This window comes from Arvicanthis niloticus, unplaced genomic scaffold (assembly GCF_011762505.2).
Source record: "Arvicanthis niloticus isolate mArvNil1 unplaced genomic scaffold, mArvNil1.pat.X pat_scaffold_260_arrow_ctg1, whole genome shotgun sequence".
Taxonomy (NCBI): Eukaryota; Metazoa; Chordata; class Mammalia; order Rodentia; family Muridae; genus Arvicanthis; species Arvicanthis niloticus.
The window spans coordinates 29,056-42,527 of NW_023045925.1; the positions used below are offsets into that span (position 1 = coordinate 29,056).

At 41.1% G+C, this 13,472-nt stretch overlaps 1 long non-coding RNA gene across 2 annotated transcripts; it reads right to left on the reverse strand.

Annotated features, from left to right (window-relative positions):
• Positions 1-828: 828 nt before the first annotated feature.
• On the reverse strand, positions 829-7,750 carry LOC143433847 (uncharacterized). Of its 2 annotated transcripts, XR_013070266.1 has the most exons (9): positions 7,541-7,750; positions 6,527-6,620; positions 6,146-6,277; positions 5,713-5,981; positions 4,704-4,788; positions 4,432-4,547; positions 3,115-3,360; positions 2,430-2,634; positions 829-1,059 (listed from the first exon to the last, which is right to left on the reverse strand). It is a non-coding gene; the product is annotated as an uncharacterized LOC143433847 (long non-coding RNA). The 2 variants fall into 2 exon arrangements; XR_013070267.1 differs by lacking the exon at positions 4,432-4,547.
• Positions 7,751-13,472: the final 5,722 nt, after the last annotated feature.

A 13,472-nucleotide genomic window follows, 5' to 3' on the forward strand; every position in this document is an offset into this window, starting at 1 on the left:
TGTAAGTACAGCAAAGTGACTGAAACACTGATTTAAAAAATGATGCAAAAGACATTCTGGATTGTAGAACAACATATTCCAGAAAGAATATAAACAAAATTTTGTGATTTTATATGTACACACTCCAAGGATTCTGTCAGTATCCAAAGTATTTTTATGGCTGTATTAGCAATGGAGTTTTGGGAGATATATTCCCAAGGGCCACATATTAATAGAATCAAGGAACAGATTAAATTGAAATAGTGGAGTAAATGCTTGGTTTAAAGAACTTTCTACAACGAACTTCATATTTATGTATGAAAAGTTATATAATCTTATATGAAAATATCATGAAGTATCTTTCTACACATACTAAATGTATTCCTTGAGAGGGAAAATTAAAATATCTAAAGTATATTAGGTTAAGATCACAAGACCATCATAGATCTTTTGATCATGCATCCATTTACAGAATTAAATGTGTATACAAAATGTATTTTCCATTATACATCATAAAGAAATGAGTTGGTGACAACTATTCTTTGCATCACATTGTCAACTTACATTAACCATGAGTATGTTCTTGGTATGCCAGTAAAAGAAACATGTTCATTCACTCCTCATTCAATCATCCACAGATATACTTAGAAGAAGGTGCAGAAGTGTGAAACATGTTACATGTATTTTTTTCTTTCAAACATTCCAAGCATGGAATAGTAGCCTGAGATTGAAGAGTAATTTACTGGGCTTTAGTTATCTATACAGACCATTGAATTAAGTCCACAAATTAGCACATCAAATAACAAAACCAGACATAAAGCAGGTTGAAATCAGTAAACATTTCAGATATGTGTTTTAAAATGATTTAATTTCTATAGAAAAAGTGTAATCACAATATAATGTGACAGAAATTGCCAAAGGGATGATGTAGTGATTGCAGTAAGGTTGCATGCAGCAGCAGGTTTGTGTTCAACCATCCATGTCTGGGCAGTAAGGTTGGGACCATTCCACTGATGCTGAAAGCTCTGAAGATGATGAATGGTATTTCAGCCTCTTTCTGCTCCTCTGGAGATCTCATACCTGAGGGAAGGAATGCTATATCGATAAGTAGGAGAATGATCAAGGCCTCTTTGTCCACATTGTGTAAGTGTTACATATTTTGAGCAAAGTGGGAAAGCTGCATGGTCAGAAGGTAAAACCAGAGTTTGCACGGAGGATAAAGATATCACTACAGAGACCCCAGCTAATGAGAAAGGATTGTGTGAAGTTTCCTTAGCCAGAGGTGGAGTTTGAAGATCCCATTAGTCAGAAACAGTATGTGTGAGACAATGTGGGCATTATTGAAGGCCTCATATGCAGACCCTGAATGCCCTCAAGACTAGTCAGAGATGTATGACCAGGGATGAGTGGGTCAGAGGTGAGAAGTCTGAATCTTGTTAAGGGGTATGGGAAAGAAGTGAAACCCCCAAAACCATGGAGAAAATACATGATCCCTAGGATCAGAGCTGAAATATTTGAGGGTTTCTTGGGAAGAGAGTGGAAATCTGTGACCATTTTATAGAGGTAAACTAGCATGTTTGGTTGGGTAGATTTTGAAATTTGCATACTCCTCCTCAGAGACATGGGTTCCTTGTAGTGAATGTGGTGCTAGGTCAGGCAGCAGTCTGAGCATCCATCAGAAAACCTGGCTGACAGTCCCACACTGGTTCTCCTTCTTAAGCATATGTTCAGCTGCTAGGTCTATGTATGAAATGTGGGGAACACATCATTTTGGTTTCTGCCTTGAGGCAGTGAGCTTCTGTTCTGGGCTGCACTTGCTAAGCCTGGGCTCTGGAACTTACAGCCTGGGAGGTCTGGAGGTCCCTTTGGGTGGATGGAAATACTATAAGTCCTAAAGATAGGGTGGGGATTGTCTGAGGACCCTGCACCAGAGGAGGACAATGTGATTTCCTCCTTGGTTAGAAAGGCATATTTGAAGATGGCCTGGGGAAAATGAAATCTGAAACCCACTGGAAAATCAGAGGCAGGCGTTTGGAAAGATCTGAGGCCCAATGAAGGACTTAGTGAGTACACTCCCACAGGAAAACAGTTTGAAGTTCTGAGAACCCTTTGGGTACTGGTGGAGTGTAGTTCTCTATTAGAACAGGCAGCATGGAATCCTTTGGTGAGAAGAGGAATATTTCAGGTATAATTAGGGAGAGGAAATTGTCTAGAAGCCAATTCAGTAATAGAGGGTACTAAGAGAACTTTGGGTAAGGGGAGATATATCTAATCTCCCTGTGTGCAGAGGAGGAATTGTTTCTGCCCCTCTGGGGACATGTGATAGATCCAAGATGCTCTAAAGTAGAAAGATGAGATTGGAGGTCCCCAGGATTGTATGGAAGAGGCTCAGCCTTCTTACTCTTTATGTCTGGAGCACTATTGAGCAGAAGTTGAAGGTTGATTGATACCTTGAGAATTAAAGAATGTTCCTTTATTAGCTCCAAACTTGAAATCACAATCTCGAATTCATACCATCCGATAGTTGGTGCTAGGCATGACAGATGTCTTAGAAGTCTTCTAAGAACCTGGAATGCAGTAGCCTCATATTCAGTGTCTTCCTCAAATATATGTCCATCCATGCATTTCTCTGCATGGAGGACAGACTGTCTGGGTCTGTGGGACCAAAACAAAGAAAGTAGTCTCATTTACCTTTGCCTTGATATTCTTTTCAGGGGGACCTCCCTCCACAGTGCTCTCAGATCTCTTAGGTCAGAACAGTGCTTCCCAGACCTCTGAAATTAGAAGTTGTGTGTAAGAGATGCACTGGGAAGATGGTGACTCTGTGGTGTTTCCTCATTTACACAGGCCAGGTCTGGAGCACTCCCTCTTATGAATGTCTAAATCTTCCTGTGTAGAATGGGGGAGGAGCTTGGGCAGCTTTGCTTGGAAGTAGCACTGTTCTGCCCTTCCTCTAAGAGGTAATGTGCCAGATTTCATGGGAATAAGAGGGTCACAGCACCCTAGTCATAAGTGGGATTTCTGAGAAACTCTGTGAAAAGTGAAATTCTATACCTATTTGTCACAGAGGTAAAATCTCTTTCTACTTTCAATAAAATAATAAAGACCATTTCTCATTGAAGAAAATGTAAATACCTTGTGGACCACAGGAAATTTCAGTATTGCTCGATTACTTTCCAATTATTTTTCAGTATTTAGAGTGTCCATATGTTTTGTGTGCTGTGGGAAAGTCCAGGCTGCAGTTGTTTCAATATTCCAACAGGTTGAATGGTTATCTTTAGGCTATGAAACTTTTGGTCAGAGGAAATAAGTCCAAGGCCTCTTTCTTCAGTGGAGGAATGTCTCAGAATATATGTAGTAGGAATAAGCTTGGAAGATATCCTAGACAGTTGTGATATAGCAGGCACACAAAGTCAGTAAAACAAGATCAATTGACAGCTTTCAAAAGAGGGTGGGCATGAGTCCACCTTGGGCTAAAAGATTTCAAGAACTGTGGGCATTAGGAGAAAATGTTGTTGCCCCCTAGACAGAAGGGTAAGAGGAAATCTTTATGAGCAGGCATGGAGTGTCTGAGGCTCCTCATTATAGGCAGAGAGAAAGGCACCAAAGATTCACTATGAAAGGATGACATTTACATACCACTTGGACAGAGAGTGTGCATTTGCGGACTACTGTAACAAAAGTAGTTATTCTGATGTCCCTTTCAGATGAGAGGTGTTGGATGTGAGATACAGTTAAGTGGAATTATTGTGCCCTCCTTCATCAGAAATGAAGTTGAAATCCTTCTAATTATTGTGGACCTTTTTGACTCAAAGTGGACTTTAAGACCTTGGGCAGGGAGAGATTATCTCATGCCCTGTCCATCTTGTAAGATAGATATTGGACCCTCTTATATACAGAGGGTGCATTTGATATATAATGGACAGAATTTGATTGTCTAAAGCAATGATGTTCAGAAGTAGAAGATTAAAGCACACTTAGAGTCTGCTTAAAGTCCCAAACCTTTTTAAGGATGAAAAAATGTCCTAGCCTACCTTGAGCAGGGATGGTAAGACTGCTTCACAGTTTAGAAGATTTGCATCCTCAGTTACACTGTGGTAGGCAGCAATCTAAGAATTATTCATCAGTCATGATTGTCAGTCTCTAAGTCCTCCTGAAGTTTGTCATCAGCTACATGGGTAAGTGCATGAAGGATGGTATGAAAAACAGAAGACTGAAGTGTCAGGCTCTGTTAACACAGGGCAGAATTAAATGATGCCCCTGTGGTCACACAGGTATTTTCTTAGTGGCCATGGTTAGAGGGAAATGATCTAAAGTTCATCATCAGAGGGTTATGTTTGAGGCCCATATATAGGTGGGGGATGCTTTGAGGACCCTTTGATCTTGGTCCCCTTAGGCACAATGAAAACCCTCAGATCCCAGTAGTGAACTCCAGTCATTTTTATTACTGACCTTGGACAGAAGGGGAAGGTTTAGGGTAGTATTTGTAAGAGCAGAAAGGCCTGAAGGCCACCTATTCCAAGTCAAGTGCTGATGACCCTTCATCTAAAGGAGATGGTATGTGATGCCTGGAAAATAGATCCAATTTGAGTAGTCTGTATTCATAAATGGAACATCTGGAGTCATCCCGAACTGCTTTGCTTAGAAAGAAAGTGCCTGGCCATGTTTAAACAAATAGCAAGCTCTAATCCTCTCACTGTGCAGAAGGGAGAAATCTAGCTTACCTTGGGTAGTGGGAGAACAGTATGGTACTGCATCTTTTGCGTCCAAAGAGTCTTCCCAGCTTTCATTATCCATATATTGTACATCCTGTTGGGAAGAGTACAAGAAACAATCAGCAAGCTCTTTCTTCAGGATGAGAAGTGGTCTGAAATCTGATGCTCCCTCAAAGTGGTATTGGTCTGTGCATATCCTTAAATGAGAGACAGGAACATTGCATTTCTGACAACCACCTATAGATCGCATATCTGTTAGTTTTCACTTTCCATTTTCTACCCTCTGTCATACACCCAGAAACTTGTGGGGTCCCACTCTGAGGTTGCAATTGTGTTTGCCTGGCAATTTGGTCAGAGAGATTGGCACTAACGTAAGACGAGTTTAAAGTCAAGTGTAAGGTGCCCTTGGAATGAAGCTATGAACTAGGGTGTCCCATAGCTAGAGGCTACATCTGAATTTCCTGTGACTACAGATGGAATGAATGAGACCCACTTGGCCATAGGAGACAAACCTGTGGTCTCTGTCATCATTGTTTCATGAGACATACACCCTTGGCCAGGAACTGGATGTCTATAGTCCTTGTTGTTGAAGTAGGAAATCATAGCCTCCTTTTACACTACACTGGAATGCATGTGAGTGGATTTGATTCTGGTTTCTACAGAAGGGATGGCATAAGCCTTACTCTACCTGGGGCCTCTTTAGCCAGAAGACAAATGACTTAGGCCTGCTTTCAAAGAAACAGAAAGTTTGAGGGTGTTTCCTCTAAATGAGTACTTTAGTCCACCTTGGACAAATGGGGAAGGTCTGCAGTAGGTTTAGTCGTAGGAGGGAGGTCTGACATTCTCTTCAGTAAAGTAAAAAAACTGAGGTAACTTGGGAAGAAAGAAAGTGCTCAGCCCTTTATGAGAAAGAGAAAACTTTGAGACCTGGTTGTGCAAAGGTATGGATGGGTTAGAAAGCCCTAGGAGAGGGGTAAGTACCATGCAGCATCCTGATAGACATGAATGACCCTGTTACCTTATTCAGTAAAGGAAGGTCCCAGCACTGCTCTTCAGCTTCTAACTCTTCTTTAGTTGGTAGAGGTTCCACAACTTGTGTTTGGTCTGGGGGAGTTCAGGCAACAAGACAATCCTTTTTCAAACAGCCTGGATGCCTGTCCCTGGCTGGGTTGCCTCCTTCAGTTTGTCTTAACATGTCCATGTATGGGCAACAGCAATGTGATTAGGCTATGGAGCATAACATAGGATCCAGCCAATAATTCTCCACATAGGTCCTGGGACCTCAAACTAGAGTGAAACAATATATTTCCTTAGCCACCATGGTGAAAGGTGAAAGGCTTGGATCTCTCTTATTATAGTGTATACATTGGAGGTAGTTCAAAGACATAAGAGAATTCTTGAAGATACAAGGCACGATACACAATTATTCAAAAGATAATATCTAATGTCACCTTTGGAAAAAAGGAACATGGGAGCTTCCTTTGGTCAAAGACAGTGGCTCACATCCTCCCTTGCAGAAGTGGACAAGATCCAAGGCCACATTGTTGGTGAAGGGAAGGGCAGAGGCCGAGTTCTCTCAGGAACTTCAAAAAACAAGGAGTATGAAAGTAAATGGGCAACAGAGGAGTCTGGGAACCTCTTCCCAGAATGAGAAGTTCTAAGACAACTTTCAGCAAAGGAGAAATCCTGAATGTCTTGGTTCATAAGCTAGAGGTACCCAGTCCTATTTTGTAGAACAGAAATATCCAGTTCACTCATGGTCAGCAGGGGAAGGTTCTAGACTACATTGTGCACTGGAGGAATGTTCTGATTGCCTCACCCCAGATGCATACCCTATGTGAAATCTGTGAGAGTCCAGGCAATGATCACCTCAATCTTCCAACAAGCATTGATGTTTCCCCAAATCTGTGTTCAAACTGCACACATCTGCAAATAATTGATAGGCATCATGCATTTTTTAATTTAGAATATTTTGTTGGATATTTTACTTACAAAACAGATGTCATGCCCTCTCCCCATTTCCCCTCCCTAAAACCCCCTATCCCATTCCCCCTCCTCTGTTTTGCTTTTATACCATTTTAATTACATGCGACTATTAAGGTCAGTTCTGCATTTTTGATGACCAATTTTGAGGCACAAGGTATGAAAGCCGATTTCATCTTTATATCTTCTATCCTATGATCTAAAAGCAGAGTAATGTGAGGTACCATTGTTTGCAAATGTGTTGTAAAGATATCTTGGAAAGAGTGGTTAGCTTTAAAGAAAACTTAGTTAATAGGGGTGTTTGTGAGGCATTATCTGGTGGTTCTTTAGTTGCACAGGTGGACATGATGTCCCTTGGTGTAGAGGATGAAGGTTTGAAACACCCATTTTACACAGGGGCTACTTTTGAGAGCCCTTTTGAATAGATTTTGATTTCCCAGGGCCCCCTTTGCAGAAATTGAAGGTCTAAAATCTATTTGGCAGGTGGAGGTCAACAATAGGCCCAAAATCCTATTGGGAAGACAGACAGGGAATGTTAGATGCTCTTTTATGTAGAATGATTGGTATAAAGCTCCCTTGATCTGACAGCCCTTTAAGGAGAAAAGACTCAAAGCAACTTTATAGGAATAGGAATTTGTAAGGAACACGTAAGGCATAATAGGTGTTTTAAGGGCCCATTTGGCAAATGGGGTCTAGGGCAATGTTAGTCCTAGGAGAGTTCTGCCATTTTGTTCACTGTAGTGAGAAGGAGTAAGTTAACATTAACCCTGAGGCCCTGTTGAAAAAGGAGAACAGAATCTCCTTCAGGCAGAGTGAAGGTGCCATATACACTTCTGTCAATTGTAAAGGCCATTATACAGAACCTTATACAGTGGAGAAATTTTCTGGCAGCAATTATACGTTTCCAATTCAGAGTTTTGTATCTGTATCGCTTGTGTTCATTCTGGGAGAGAGCAGGCAGAAACTCATTTCTTTTTCCCAAGGGTTTGGATGACTGTTGCTGGCTAGGTTACATCTAGTTTGTTCAGCTGTCCAGATCTAGGCAGAAATGTTGGAAGTTATTACGTTTCTGTGGACTTTCCTTGTGTCAGATGGCACAGGTTCTAGGCTCTGATTCTAAACTTGGACTATTGGACCTCAAACCAGAGTGGACTAGGGTCCCTTGTTTACAGAAATAGTCACCTTTGGAACTATGCCTGATCAGTTAGTTATAAAAAGTACATTGATCTTTTGTGAAAAGGTCATGGGTCTCACTTTGAGATAGAAAATATGTTGGGAGGATAGGGAAGAGCAGAAAGGTCACATAATCACTCAGGCACTAGGTTACCATGGGAATTGAAAGAAGGTGCAGAAAATACCTTATCAAGTGCAAATGTCCTCACAGTCCAGAATACCCATGTGTTCTGGGACTCTGAGGCGTGCTTCCCAGGAAACAGAGAAATTTTTTTCTTACAAATTGGTTGGTAATCTCTGGCTCCAAGTTCTCCACAAGGTGTTCAACAGCAGCACAGGCAGGGGCAGCAAAGATGGACCTGCTCCATTTCAAGTGTCAATCTTAAAGATAGAAGTTAGATCTGGGCTCAGATTTTTACTGTCAGGTTCAAGGATATCATTTTATGTCCCAGGATGTCCATTCAGAGTGATCTGCCATCCCTTCAGTCACTTGGGGATGACTTGTCATCCAGATCAGAAGGGAAACATTAAGACCTCCTAGAGAAATAGCACTGAGAATTCTATGACTAGAAGTGGATTCTCTGAGGAAACCATTGTCAGGGGATGCTTGGTCAAAGTATTATGGGAATTTTTATATTCTGATCATCGCTCCTGTCACAAGGATATCAGGACCTCCTTTCTTCCCTCGGGTACTCACTCCTTCTACTTTTGATTAAGGGGGCATCATATTTTCCTACTGAAGCAAAGGGAGCCTCAGATCATTCCAGTTTGTCCAAAGGAGGCTTAAACATTCATTTAATTAGGTTGAGGAATCCCATACAACTTCTGAACATCTCTGTGAGTTTTCATGTCGGTGGCTTCTCTGTAAGCTCTGTAAGCAGAAGAATGTGTATCATGTCCCTTTCAAATTTAAGGGTGTCTAGAACTCCCTTATTCCAAGAAGATAGAATGTATGCTTCTTCATTGACAAAGTATGCATGTCAAAGATTCTTCATTGCATCATTACTGAAACTACAGTTTTCCTTGAGCTGAACGAGAAGTTTGTGAAACCATAGTTCACAGCTTCCTGATACTGTAGACTGAGCCTTGGATATTTTTCTTATTGTTTCCCAGATTTCCCTTTCAGCTCAGTTTTGTAGGTTCAGTAATGATGCAATGAAGAATCTTTGACATACACTGTCAAGGAAAAAGCAAACTTTCTATCTTCTTGGAATAAGGGAGATCTAGACACCCTCCAATTTGAAATGGACTTAACACAAATTCTTCTGATTACAGATCCTGCAGAGAAGTCACTGACATGAAAACTCACAGAGATGTTCAGGAAGTTGTATGGGATTCCTCAAACTAAATGAATGTTTAAGACTTCTGACAAACTGGAATGATCTGAGGCTCCCTTTGCTTCAGTGGGAAAATATGATGCTTCTTTAATCAAAGGTAGAAAGAGTGCATACCCCTGGGAAGAAAGGAGGTCCTGGATATCCTTGTGATGGGAGAGATGATCCGAGTATAAAAAACTCCATAATATTTTATGGAAAAATTAAATTGCTTACCTTACCTGATGAGGCGTTAGCATTGCCTCACCTTTGAACTGTTCTTCAGTCTAGAATATCCATACCTTTAGCTGAAGCAGCAGGAGACCAAATAGAGTTACAATGATTCATGATCACCATGGGTATGTGATCACACCTCAGCATGATTTCCTCCTAAGAATTATATCCAACCAACCAGAACTATGCTAGACAGATGATTTCACAGCAGGTCATGTGACTTTACTCAAGGAAGTAGCATAAGGTTCCAGGATTTGCTTTCTCCTCTTGATTTCTGTGAACTTTGACCAAAGGGAGCAATGCACCTTGGTCAGAGGTAAAATATCCCACAGGCCCTTGAGCAGTAGGAATTGTTATGAGAGCCTATTTGGTTAAAGGGCTGACTTTGAAGGCCCCAATCATCAGAGGAAGAAAAATACCACCATTTTGAAAAGGAGAAAGGCCCTCGACCCTGTTGGACAGTAGGGGAATATCCCTGTTTACCTTCTGTAGAGGAGGTTGGTCCAGGAAATCCAAGCTTCCATGTCTTCAGATAACTCTAGAAAATTCTTGTCTCTGAGGACTCCATTGTTGACTTAACATCGATCTGAGGTTTCTTCTGAAAAGTTGGGCCAAAGTACCTGGGTGTGTTTCCTATATATAAATGGCCTTGGATCCAAGCTGAGCTTTTGATTCAGTGGCCATGGGACTTGAATCCAGGGTTGTCTGGTTTTTTTTTTTTTTTGGTGGTCTAAGGTGTATTTCCTAACCAATAAAATCTGAGGGAGAATTTCTGGTCTCTCTTAGTTGAGTGGTAAACCTGAGTCAGCCCTGGACAAAGAGAGAAGCTCCTGTGCATTCTTGGTCACAAGGATCCTTGTAGGTCACACTACAGGTGAGCCTGAATGTTTGAGATACACTCCTCAGTGACAAAGTCAGTTCTGTAGCTTGCTTCATCAAAGGGGCATGTCTCAGACATCTCCAGTGCAGACAGAGGAAGAATAAAATATATTTATTCAAGGTCAGCTGACCCATTTGGCATACCCTAATGTCAGGAGCTACTATGGTTAGAGGAAATAAGGCTAAGGCCCTCTTCAGAAGATATTCCAACTGGGTATCAGGCTCCTTGTCATCATGGGTTTGTTTACTTCTGAGGGGGCATGACTTGATGGAGTTATTAGCTGGAGACATAAATTGTCCTTGTTCTAGAAGGGTCCATCTGAGGCCCGATTGTGACTTTATCAATTCTATTGTATGCTGATCATAAAAGGGCTGTATCTGTGGCCTTCTTGTCAAGGTCTGAAGTCCTTTGCTTATTATGTCATAGGTCTTAGGACCTCTTCAAGTCATTGAGGACTTATGGGACACCTTAGTTCTGAAGTGGTAACTCTGAAGTCAATTTGAGCAATTAATGAATGTTTGAGGTTTCAAGTTCTCAAAGGAATTGTATGTTAATGCTCCCTTGAACACTGGGGAATTTGTGACACATTTGATGTTGAGAGGGTATAACTGAACCACCCTTGAGTTACTGGTGAAAGTTGTAAAGCACATTGGTCCTATACAGTTAAGATGAAGGTCACTTAGGCTACTGGGAAAGATCTGAGTATCCCTGGTTCACAATGGACAGGTCAAAAGTCCCCTTGATCCATACAGAAATTTGGAAGATCAGTAGTTCTTAAGCTGTAGGTCTGATGCCTACTTGAGAATGACTAGAGTGCATTTAGCCTCCTTGTTAAGACAGAGTATGCCTGAGGACCCCTTGAGAATCTTGAGAATGATTTGAGCTCCAATTCAGAGATTTGGGGAAGTGTGTGTTTTCCTGCTTTTGTGTCAGAAACACAATTTGAAGGACCCATGGACAGAATGAGAATGTTGACATATCCCAAAACTATTAAGGATACCAATCTTTAGAGGCAAAAGTCTCATACCATGTAGGGGAAAACAGAAATTGCAAAGACTCTTGTGTCAGAGGAAGATCAAGAGTCAAGTTGGAGAGTAGAGAAGGCCTGAAAATTTCCTTATCCAGTCTTCATGGGAACCAAGAACATTCCTATCATGCAGGCCAGGGAGCAGTGTAATCAATCTCCAACACGCTAAGAGGCAGTACTTAGCTAGGTCTCCTGATAACTCAGCTGCCTATTTTTGAACATGGCAGGGTTTGTTATTTCTGCTGACCAATTTTAATATAAATCTATATAACAATATATATATACATATATATATATATATATATATATATATATATATATATGTATATATACATATATATATACATACATATGTATATATACATATAAATGTATATATACATATATATAATTATATATAATATATAAATAAATAAAAATATATTTAAATATATATATTCTCCTGGGTTTATGACTTTGCAGGCTACTCTTAGGCATCAGGACCTCAGACATCCATGTCCTGTTATTTGGATGGAGGTCATTAGGTCATCAGATCAGAATAAGATGCACTCAGTGCAACTTTAATAGAGGGAGTTGTTTTTTTCACCAACTAGGTCAGTTCAAGTAGGCCTAGATATACAGTGGTCAGAAAAAGCACATGTTATTCTCCACGAGGAACACATTTTATAGCATGCCATTTTGACTACAAATTGTGAGCTACTCTTAATCAGAAGGGGGAATACTTAGCATTCTTTTAGTCAGAAGAACTTACCTGATGCTTCAATGTGTATCTGAGGCAGCTAGAAATAGAAGTTGTAAGTTTGATAGATGGTGGATGAGAAGAAAAAGTATTAAACTCCTGCTGTTTTTATGGGGCACAGAGTGGGAAAATATAAGGTTGACTTTTAGATTAAAAAAAGAATTGAAAAAGCCATGGTAAATGAGAGTAGGGCCCAGGCCACCCTCTTGAGATGGGCTGCCTTAGAGCTTCCATTTGGCAGGCTGGGAAGCTCTGATGCCTCTTTGGGAAGAAGAGGAAATTCGGAGGTTTCCTAGGGCAGAACTTGAAGGTCTGACCCACTGTTGATTATAAGACATATTTCTGAATACTTTTCTGTCATAAAAAGCTTCTCTAAGACCCAGTGTCTTAGATGGGGCATTTGAGAGTCTATCTCTTTCAGCCTGAAACATTCTGAGGCTGCCTGAAACAGGGGGGACATATCCAATGTCCCTTTGGTAAGAACTAGAAAGTCTTAATCTATATTGGTCAGTTTGAGAAGGACTGATAGCTCCTTTAGAGGAGAAGATATAACCAGTATATCTCCTACTTTGAAGTGGGATCCTTTTGAGATTGCTTCGAACAAAATGTGTGTATCTGTGGCCCCCAAGGTCAGAAGGGTTATAAAGGGGGTATCCAGATTCATATTGGAGTGCTGGGTCTCTCCCTTGGTAGGAGAGGGAAGGTACCAGGTCCTCTGGTTGACATATGATATGACTGTAATTTCTTTGTCTAACAGGGAATGATGTTGTACTCCCTTTTGGAACTGGTGGAGGGATGAATCCCCATAAGATAGGAACCAAAGCTGTGTGCTCCCGTTTGGAACTAATGGAAGGTTTCTCTCCTTCTTGGACAATAGGAGCATGTTTTGAGCTCTCCTTAGTAGAAACAGGGTGGCTGGTATCCTCTTGGGCTGATGATGAGTGTTTGACACCCCCATGGGGACTGTCTCCATCTTGAGATGACACAATGCCTTCTTGGTTTGCAGCAGACCTTTTCAGGGCTCCATGGGTTTCAGAGGCATTCCTTTCTCTTCTCCTGGTAAAAGTAGTGTGTCTGGGAATCTCATGAGGAGAGGTAGAATGCCTGAGGCTCTCTTCATGAGAGTTAGTGGTTTGTGTGCACTCTTCAGTAGAGATGGAGGATGCTATGCCCTCTTGGGGAGTAGCTTTAGGTTTCTTATCTTTTTTGGAAGATAAAGAATATCTGAGCTCTCTTTCTGACAAAGAAGATGGTTTGCAACTCTCATGTTCAGAATTGGAAGCTTGAGTGTCCCTTTGGTCAGAAGGGGCCTCTTTTGATGTGGTTTTGATGTGACTTGGACTGTCTGTGAATGCCTTGGGGAGGTGGGGGACTTCTGAGGCCCTCCTCAGGAGATGGTGAGGATCCACAGGCTCCTTTGGCAGAATCT